The sequence below is a fragment of the Rhinolophus sinicus genome, chromosome 1 (assembly GCF_057876585.1).
Source record: "Rhinolophus sinicus isolate RSI-liver-muscle chromosome 1, RSI-T2T, whole genome shotgun sequence".
In the NCBI taxonomy this organism is placed as follows: domain Eukaryota; kingdom Metazoa; phylum Chordata; class Mammalia; order Chiroptera; family Rhinolophidae; genus Rhinolophus; species Rhinolophus sinicus.
Genome location: NC_142501.1, coordinates 181,277,869 through 181,288,955, shown reverse-complemented (window position 1 = coordinate 181,288,955; position 11,087 = coordinate 181,277,869). Strand labels below are relative to the sequence as shown.

General features: G+C 37.7%; 1 protein-coding gene across 9 annotated transcripts in view; it reads left to right on the top strand.

Annotated features, from left to right (window-relative positions):
- Positions 1–2,714: 2,714 nt before the first annotated feature.
- The window catches only part of SLC9B1 (solute carrier family 9 member B1), a 62,430-nt gene continuing 54,057 nt past the window's right edge, over positions 2,715–11,087 (top strand). For 3 of the 9 annotated variants that reach the window (XM_088792236.1, XM_088792251.1, XM_088792247.1), the window contains exon 1: positions 2,716–2,896. The gene's annotated coding sequence lies outside the window, so the exon portion shown is untranslated. Of the gene's footprint in view, positions 2,897–2,925; positions 5,601–11,087 lie in introns of those variants that run through there. The other 6 variants (XM_019738904.3, XM_088792246.1, XM_019738899.3 and 3 more) reach the window with 4 other exon arrangements.

Genomic DNA, 11,087 nt, shown 5'->3' with positions numbered 1-11,087 from the left:
TTATTACAAAATAATATATTTTAATTGCAGAAAATTTAGAACACAGAAAAGTACAAGAAAGAAAACTGAAACTACCAGTACTTGATGTAAACATACATTTTAGTTTGACTCTTTTAAATTTTACTCCTTCAGTTCTGAGGGCTGTCTTATTTTCAGAAAGATATACCATCCACTGAATGAGTTGGGTGAAAGGTAACATAAATACATTTGACTTCTGTGATGATATATAGACTGATAAATTTTTGTGGTATAATAATAAATGCTAAGTCTTCCAAAAATTGTTTGTTCACCTGGTAATATTTAAATATTCATTTTGTAATGAATAAAACAGAAATAACCCTGCCTTCATGCAGGTTATGTTTAAATCCATTCACTCATTCAGAATACACTTATGTCTACTATGTGCCGTGCATTATGCTACCGTGTTTCCCCGAAAGTAAGACCTAGCCGGACCATCAGCTCTAATGCATCTTTTGGAGCAAAAATTAATATAAGACCCAGTATTATATTATATTATATTATATTATATTATATTATATTACATTATATTATACCCAGTCTTATATTAAAATAAGACTGGGTCTTATATTAATTTTTGCTCCAAAAGATTCATTAGAGCTGATGGGCTGGCTAGGTCTTATTTTCGGGGAAACACGGTAGCTAGTGGAGAATACAGGGATAAACAAGGTATTTAAGGGCTCTGTTTTCAATGAAACTTAAATTCTAGTGAGTGGGTAGTTAACATTGGGGATAGAAATGTGAATCAGACAGACTACTTGTCTTCAAGAACCTTACAAGGAAGTAAGATATGTACAAATAGCTGTAATCCAAATGAATGATTCAAAAGTATTCTCAGGTAGGAGCATTTCTTAGAGGAGGTGAGACTTGAATTTGACCTTCAAGAGTGGATGTGATTTGGATTGATAAAGCAAATTAGTGAGAAATAAGACTGGAAGAGAAAATTGGCACTTATACACCAAATAGATCATTGGCTAAATTTCTCTATTGAATGAATTCAGAAGTGCAGAACCATTTATGTAGAAGATATTTTAAAAATTGTTTTCCTCATATCAAATGCTGTCATGAATTAGGTTCTCCTTGTTCCTCAAAAGTTTTTGGCTTTCAGTGGCATTGTTGCAAATATAACATACAATCATTTTTAAGTTACTATTACTATTATTTTTTTACAAGAAGAGTCATCAGATGTTTCTTTAGATGTTTTTTAAACCATCCTTAAATTTTCATCATATTGTCTTTAAATAAATGAAGGACATTATTTTTTTTTTATTTTTCAGAGTATTATATTCGTGTATGAATAATTATATAGTTCTGTGTAACGGGTGGGAATTGCTTATGCCATTTTGGGAGCGAGTAATCTCACACATTTCAGTTGAATAATTCAAATTGAATGTGGCCTGAGCCCTCTGACTTGTTGAAAATTACAAAACTCCATTTGTTGATGTGCCTTCCATCTTCCTTAGATGGTCCCTAAAACACTTAACCTCCAGCAGGTCATTGCATGTGGGGCACAGAGCAGTGCCCTGGAGGCCGTCACACTCCTCGCAAAGGTCCTCTTTCCCACCTCTATCTTATATCCACCTTCGCAGCATCCTTGGAGATCTACCTGCTCTTTCCTTCCCCACCATGAGAACAAAGCATTTCCTTAAGCCTATAATCACAAAAATACCTTGTCTACTCCTAAAACAAGGTAGTAAATAACTTTCAATCATTGCTGAGATGTGTACACCATGCTGATGGTGGGAGGGGCTTGCAATAAGAAAATGTTTTATTCTGTCACCCAAGAAAGAGTTGTAATTTGAATAAGATCTGAAATGATAAATAAGAAAGGGACAAAGAACATTCCCAATAGAATAACTTTAGAAAAAAACAAAAGGGAATACAGTGTATGCAAGAGTAAAAGTTGTTAGCAGTATCAGGAGAAAAATTAGGTGGAAAAGGGCAGTTTATCTTTCTAAGAAGTTTTGACTTTTCTCCAATAAGTTATTTTAGTCTATATTTTAGGAAGCTTGGGGATTCCGTTAGAGGAACCTATGGACCACCTTTGGGACTGAGAACCCAAAGCTTGAAGGGCCCCCCTTCAGTCAGAGCAACTATGCTTTCATTTGTTTCATCTAAAGGTTCCTACATAAGATTTCATGTGGAAAAAAAACAAAGGTTTATACTGATAACAGGATTTTGAGTATTTACTTTGTACCAAGCCCTGTTCCAATCACTTGCCGTGTATCAATTTATTTATTCTCACCACAGATAAGAAAATCCAAACTCAAGGAGATTATGTATTTGCCTCTGGTGCCATAGTTATAAAGTGGCAGGGTTGAACTTTAAGCCCAGACTGTCTTGATCCCAGAGATTATGCTCTTTTATGATTATACTATATTTAAGCTGACTTGAGAGGAAACATGATCTGACTTTTGACAAGTTGGTTTTGGCACATGCAGCCCCTGGCACTGCTTTTTGGCCAAAAGGCTCTGTGATATCAACACTGTGCCTGAACTTTTACAACCCAATAGGTTAATAGTCAGAAAAGACGTTGGATAAGGTTGAATAGACGGAAAATATACCAGGCGGTCCAGGGGAACCCTAAAAGCCTTGTGTCCCCAGGCAGTTGCGGCCACAACGTCACTTAAACATGCCTTCGCCACTAGCCCCGCCCATCGCCATCAGCCCCTCCCAGGCCCCGCCCCGCCGCCAGCAGCCCCGCCCAGGCCCCGCCCCACCACCCTCAGCGGAGCTAGCGGCCACCATCCTGGCCTGGGCAGCTCTCGCGGAGGTCGTGTCCTGGCGGTTTTTGCCTCAGAGGGTGCGTAGTCTACGCGGCGGTTGCTGAGCAGCAGGGCGGCTCCCGGAGCAGCAGGTGATGCTAAAGGAATTGTAGGTACGGTCCATTTTTCTCAACTCTCCCTTTCCAGGCCCTTGGACACTAGCCCCTCATCTCCCCCCGGTCGTTTCTTTTCCAGTAGCCCCCAGGAACGCTTTTCCTCCCTGGTCAGTTCAGGGAAGCAAGACGCTGGGGAAACAGCCACAGACCTTTTTCTCTCCTATCCCTGACTCTTTTCTTTACTCCCGCATCCCACATCTCTTCATTATCCTCTCTCTTCCTCTTGTTTCTCTCTCATTTGACAGATACTTGCAAGTGAGAAAGAAGAGATCTGTCAGTCAAGACTGACTGCAAAATTAATTTTATTGAGTGCAGACTGTTGTTCAAATGGTGAATATCTGCACGTGAACCTTCACATGCTCCAGTGATTGGAGATGTGTTCCAGGAATGGTTGCTGATTCCGGGAAGGCTCCCCTCCCTCGTTGCACACCCCTCATCCCTGCCTATGTCTGTTATCGCAGTGGACAAGCACTGTAGACCCATGCTTTTGAACGATTAAGGACAGTTGTTGCACATGTACCATGTGTCAGGCACATCATTCAGGAGTCCTTATAAGAGCTCTGCAGGCCCATACCAGGCCCCTGACCTCCCTCTAGGCGTGTCCTCTCGCCTATGAAAGAACAGATGGAGAGTGGTAGTTGGCCTGAGTGTCACTGAGGGGGCCAACAACCCACTCTTTGGTAGGGGAAACTAAAACAGTGCAGGGGAAAAGGAAAACAGTGTGAAGTGAGAGACTGGGGGAATGGTTACTTTACATTGATTGGTTAGGGAAGGCCTCGCTGAAGAACTGACATTTATGCTGAGACCTCAGTGATATAAAAAAGCCAACCATGGAAATATTTGGAATCAGAGGATTGTGGAGAAAGAGAACTCCAATTCCAGAGGGTACATAGGATTGTTATCTGTGCAACATAAATGTAGAAAATTAACACTTATTACTATCACACCTAAAGAATTCATGCCCCAAATGTTTAGTCACTATGTATGTGCCTATGAAAAGGGAATTCCTATTTATTACTATCTGTGAGTACCAGAATTTATACTGCTGTTTTACACATCAGCTCCTGGCCATTATTAAAAGGAAAGAGACAGGTGCAGTAATATATAAAATAACATTTTTATAACTTCATTTTGTACACTATTTTCATATCCTATTTATCCACTTCTGTGACTGAGATAGAGCAAGTTAACAAAACTCCGTTTTACTGAAGAGGGAACTGAACACTGAGATGGAACAGTACCGGAACATAGTATAATATACATTCAGTAAATATTTGCTGAAGGGATGAATGTATGAGATTCACAAGGAGCCATGTCCATTTGCCTTAATATTCGTGGACCCAGAGCTAAGTCTAGCAGTAAGTCTGCAAGTGTGAGTTAGAGAAGGTTGAGTGACTTACTCAGGGACGGGCATTCATCAAATATTTTACATCTACTACTTTGCCAGGTATTGTGAATATAATGGTAAGAAAGATTGGCAAGATTCCTGTTCTCATGGAGCTTAAATTCTAGTGAGGGAAGATAGAAAATAAACAGGTAAACAATAACATATGAACAAAGAAATGTTTAATAATGGTAAGTGCAGGGGAAAAGTAAAACTGTGAAGTGAGAGACTGGGGGAATGGTTACTTTAGATTGATAGGTTAAGGAAGGCCTCGCTGAAGAACTGACATTTATGCTGAGACTTCAGTGATATAAAAAAGCCAACCATGGAAATATTTGGAATCAGAGCATTGTGGAGAAAGAGAACTCCAATTGCAAAAGCCCTAAGGTAGGAAAGAACGTGGCTTTTTCAAGTTACATCATAAAGACTGCTGTAGCTGGACCGTAGAGAAAGTGGTACAAGATGAGCTTGGAGAGAAGTTAAGGCCAAATTTTGTAGGGCTTTGATTAGGCCATGGGGATCTACCCATTTAATAAGTTTGGAATTATTTTAAATGGATAAGAAACTAGTAGGGAGTTTTTTTAAGAGAGTGATAGAATCTGATTTACATTGTAAAAAGGTTTGGTCCACCTGTTAAGTGGTGAATGGATTGTAAGAATTGGTGAGCAAGATTAGTAGCAGAAGACAATTGCAGTAATCCACGAAGGCATGACAGTAGTTTGGGATAAAATGGTACGTATATAGAAGTGCAGGGAAGTGAGATATACTGGAAGGCAGAGCCTACAGATTTGATGTTTCGAATATAGGGGTGAAAAAAAAAGAGAGAGAAGAGCTTGAGTAAGTGGTTGTGCCATTTACCAAATGGAAAAGACTAGGGAAGAAAATGTTTGGGGGTGGAGGGAGATATTTATTTTATTCACCTTAAGTTTGATATGCCTATTGGAAATCTAAAGTAAGTCTGAGTTCTATGTAAGGGACCAAAGGTACGAAGTTGAGAGTCATTAGCATGTAGAAAAAATTAGGGAGTGTGTTCACAAACAGCATTCCAATGATTAGACGTAAAGCAGAGGAAAAGCAGTACACAAAGGAAATGAAGAAGGAGTAGCCGGTGAAGTAGGAAGTAAACCCAGAGTGTGGTGACTTATAAACTAAGATAACAAAGCATAGCCAATGGTATTGAAACATGCTCAGAGCAATATAAAGAGATCTGACTATGGGATTTTGGCAACAGATAGTAGTCATGTGCCTGGACAAGCACAATGAAAAGCAAATGTGATGGGAAGAAATGGTTTACTATGAAGAAGAGTGAAAATGGAGGTAATGGAGAAATATATGGGGTCAAAGCAAGATTCTTAAAGATGGGGATACTTATGTTTATTTTTAGGCTAATGAAATGGTCCAGTTCAGAGGGGAAAACATTATAGTGTAAGAGAGAATGTGTATATTTTAGAAGTGAGAAATACTTTGAGAAAATGAGGGGTGGAATCCAGGAAATATGTAGAAATGTTGTCTTAGGAACATGAACATAAAATGTATAGTAATGGGAAGGAAGGCAGTGGGTATAGGTAGAGATGCAGATACACGGCTATATCAAATATTTGATGAGTGCCTGGAGTCAGTAATGGGAAGGTAAGAGTTTCTGCCTGATATTGGTTCTTTTTTTTTAAATGAAGTATAAAGTCTGAGGCAAGATCAGTAAGAGGAGAGGAGTAATGTTTGGATAAGGGGCGAAGAGAAGGTAGAAAATAGTCATCTTGAAGGATAAACATCAGTCATACCTGTCTTATTCTGTTCAGGCTGCTGTAACAGAAATAGACTGGTGGCTTATAAACAGAAATTTCTTTCTCATAGTTCTAGAAGCTGGAAAGTCCAAGATCAAGGTATTGACAAATTTGGTGTCTGGTAAAGGCCTGATTCCTGTTTGTAGCTGGCTAAAAGGGGCACGGGAGCTCGCAGGGTCCCTTTTATAAGAGCACTGAGTTCTCATGACCTAATCACATACCAAAGCCCTACCTCCTAATACCATCACATTGGCGATTAGGATTTATACATGTGGATTTTAAGGTGATACAAAGAGTCTACAGCAATATTAGAGAAGCATAGTAGCATAGCTGGGCAGGATTGAGTGGCCATTTGACATTGTGGTCTTGTGAGTGGGTGGCTGAGATAGGGTGGAAGAAAAGCTCATATGATCCAAGGAGACCAAGGAACTGAAAGACCAGAATATTGGATGGGGTGACTATCTGGGGATTAGTGGTTAAATTAGTACGTAGTTAAACAATTCCTTGAACTCAGATATTCTGACTTTCCAACTCAGTGGGTTACCATTTTACTGAGAAATGATTCAGAGTGTTACTCTTTTGTGCCACCAGCTATCCAGATAACATTAAACATTTATGGCCTGATTTTTTTTTTGATTTTTTTTTTTTTTTTTTTGGTTCACATGTCCAAATTCTAGACTTTCATAAACTCTAACTTCTGTTTCTCTTGTTCCCTATAGTATTTACTTGTTAAACTTTTTTTGGCTTGTCTTTCTTTGTATTTTTTTAAACCACTTTTATGTATTTACTGAAGTACAAAGCCTACCTCTTAAATGGTAAAAGAAAGACGAAAGATGAAATTTGGAAATCTTGTTGCCTGTAAAGCTGGGATGACCAGTAACAGGGAGACCTGTATCATTCTAATAACAATTATAATAGGCAGCATGTGGATAGCCCTTGACATTTTGTGCTAAACTTTTATTTTCTCTTACCTCATTTGATTTTGTAACTGCCTTTTTCAGATGAGGAAACAGAGAGGTTAAGGGTCTTGAACAAGGACACATACCTAGTAAGTGGCAGAATTATTAACCACAGTATTCTAGCAGTGTCCCATATGTTCTCTGTAGAAGTTTGCCTCTTCTCTTTTTACACTTCATTATATCCAAAGTGATAGCAAAGGAAAACTCTGGTAGGTAGAAAGTAATAGCTGGCTGGAAGCCTCTAATAGTGCAAAAACTTTTTGTATGTGTTTAAAATCCAGCAGTTAATGTGATTAAATATTTATCTACCATCTACTGTGTTAGGTCATTCGAAGAACACAGAAATGATTGTGAAATCAGCACTGATTTCATCTGGTAGGGAAATAGATGGAAATGCGAGTCACTAGGATGCACTTCTTGGACCCTCTCCCACATACCATATGCACTTCCACATGTTTTGTATCAACAAAATTCTATGTACAGAGGAGACTGTAGTGCCAGTTATGTACTCGACTCTCAATTAGCATTTGTCAAATAAAGGATGATAAGTAATTATAATAGTGGGGTGCATGCTGTGATAGGGGGTGGACACTATGATAAGAATGCATAAATACTGAAGGGAGCTTCTGCAAGCATGACTTCTAAACTGATAATAGAGTTATCTGGGCAAAAAACAGGGGTGTGGGGTTGGAAGGCAGCATACAGAATGTGTAAAGTCTCGGAGATGTGAGGCATTGCAACTTTGAAGAACTAAATTTCACTTATGGCTGAAGTTTAGAATGCCAAGTGAAGAATGAGGAGATAGGCAGAAACAATGTTAGCCTTTATTACAAAGCTGAGTTTAAGGAGTTTGGATGTTTTTCTTCTGTGGAAAGCCATTAAGGAATATTGAGCAGGAAGTGGCCATAATCACCCTACATTTTAGAAGTTTACTGTGCATTATGGAAATTACAATGGGGAGGACCAAGACTGGAGGTGGGGAGAACAATTGGAAGGCCATTACAGTGTTTGGTGTGGTGCGGGGTGGGGGGGAGGGTAGGCAGTGCTTATAGCCTGGGCTGGAGTGGTGGCAATTCATATGGGGAAAAGTAGACAACAGTTTTAAATAGTTATAAGCTTGTATTAACATGATTCAGTAACTCACTGGATGTCAGCAGGGAAGAAGGCAGGAGAAAGAATGGCTCCTGGTTTCTGTAAAAATTGGAACAAATCAATAGATAGTGGTTTCATTCTGTGAGATAGGAAATTCTCTGAAGAAGGAGTAAATTAGGTGGGGAATGGTCTTGAATTCAGTTGTGCATGTACTGAGGTTTAGATGCTTATAAAGAAAATCAGATAGAGATATCCAATATGTAGTTGAATGTGCTAGTTAGAATCTCAGTAGAGATTCTCTAGGCCAGACTCATCAGCATGTTGGTCATAATTGGAGCCACGGGAGTAAAACAGATTTCTTAAGAAAAGTACGCAGAGTGAGAAGAGAAGAGGGCATAGGGCAGAATCCTTAGAAACCCCAACATTTCAGGGATGGATAGAGGAAAAGAGGCCCGTAAAGAAGACCAAGAAAGGACAACCAGACAGATAGAAGGAAGATAGAGCAAGTGACAAAATGATGTGTAATTCAATAGGGGAAGATGACTTCCTGGTTTGTGGTGTATCTTGCAGGAAGCTTTGCTTGGAATGACGTTTAAGCAATAGATACCATTTACAAAGAAGAGATGCAGTGGTAAGGGATTCTAAGCAACTAAAACAAATAATGGGAGAACAATTAATAGTTTAATTTGACTGAAATGTAGCATCGAGAACTAGAGAGAAAACTGACAAGATAGTTTTATGCCATGTTGTGGAAAACCTTGGATTCTGGGTAGGTTGGTAACTTGATTCCACAGGTGAGAAAAACCATTGTGTTTCGTGCTAAGGGGAAGACAAGAATATGAAACATACTCTGAACCCTGGAATACCTTCTTGGGAAATACTATATTGTGGAAACAAGATCTAGTTACCTGAAAAGAATAAAAATCCAAGATAATATGTGATAATGAGAACAAACACTAAATACTGTAGAAATTTTAGCAGTAGCAAAGCCAATTGGAATTGTAGTAGTAGTTTAGCCCAGAGTTATATTGCCCTGATTAAATAATAATGGCAGCTAGTTATTGTCTTTTTTAAAAACGGATCTAATTTGAATGCTCTTTATAAAGAATACTCTCTTTGTGGATATAACTCTCGAATTTATTTGTTCAAGAGCACTTATACTGTAGTTGTTTTTATTTGATGATCTTTGATGTAAACTCAGAAAGAAAAAGTGTCTGAAGGCAGCCGTAGCTCCAAAGATTCTAAAGCAATAAATACTCATGAACATAGATATTGATGCATTTGCTTTACCTAACATTCATTTAATATATGTTAAATGTCTAGTATGTGTCAGTGATGTATAGTGGCTAAAGGCATATGATATATATTGAAACACACCTGAATTCAAATTCCATTTCTGCCACTTTCAATGGAAGGAAAAAAGTTTGTCTCACTTAGAATAGTTTATTCTTAACTCTATATGCATTATGATTTTTGAAAATATCAGTTATTATATATCCAATTGTTAATGCTACTGTCAAATTTAATTGCTATTTCTAAAAATCTATAGTTAGATGGCAGGGGCATATGAAGAATGATATTGAAGTATTTAGCTAAGCCACAAAGTGAATCATCCACAGTAAGAAGAGTAAGAATTGGTCATAAATTTTTGCTGAATAATGATGTGGTGTAATCACTAGATGTCACCATTGCACAACATTGCTCCAAAAGGATAACCCCTCAATACAGTATACAGTTCAAGAACACATGGCAGGGAAAAACAAAAAGTGTTCCTATTAAGTGATATACATATATACATACATGATGTTTAATAAGATATGAAGTTCCCAACGGCATGTTTTGGAATTCTTTCACCCTGTTTCTTAGCAGGTCCATAAGAGAATGTAAGCATAGACAAGACTGATAAAGGCCTTAGATCACCTGACATCCTTCCTCCCTACCCCATTTTATAGGTTTGTAATCGAGGTACAGGGAGGTAAAGTGGCAAGAAGTTTACTCAATATTATATAGCAAATTAAAAGCAAAGAGCTTACTTTGCCCAACGCTTTTTATAATACCACACTGTCCATTATTAATATGTACAAAGAGACATTCTAATAAAACCGAGTGAAAATAGTACCTCTAAACCCATCAAAATTTTTCATGACTTTCAAAGCAAAGCTTAGCAATATAATGATCATGGTGCATATTTCTAATAAAAATTATCAGTTGAATACCATAGTTTTTGTTGTGAATTATACAACCATCTCACTTTATTTTCATAATAGTAAGATATGTATGTATGTATGTATGTATGTATGTATGTATGTATGTATGTATTTATACTCGGCCTCATTCCAAAAAGGATTTTAAGAAGGCTTATTGAAATAATTATAGCATAAAAATTAGAAACTGAGGTGATCATAAATGTAGGCTACTGCTATGAAGCTTTCTTTTTGTTAGTATACAAAAGCATGCCACAATTTCCAGTAAACTTAGATTTAGTGGGCTATTCTCAAATTTGATTCTGCTTTCTCTAGCTATGAACATGAAGCAAGAGATGTAAATGGTACTATGTCCATTAAAAGATGATGAGATACTGTCATTTACCCGAGAGCATGCAACTAGTATATTTCTGATTTCCAATCCCTCATTCTTTCCATAATGCCAGCTATCCAAACAATCTAATAGAGGACTCCTAACAGATACAGTCACTGTAACCCTTAAATTCCTGGATTACCACAATTACTTCTGAGTTGTACAAGTAGGCTTTTGCTTATATCAAGTTTATTTCAAACAATTGCACAGAAATGTTAAGAAGATGTTTTTCTATCAAGAAATTGACCCCTTAAAATGAGTTATTAAGAGAAAGATAAAATTTATGAGTTCAATTTATCTTCATTTTAAATTTAAAAATTTATATTATGTTAAGGAAACAGGCATTTAAAAAATATAAGATAAGAGAGACAGAGGTGTCCAGGGAAATAGAGAAG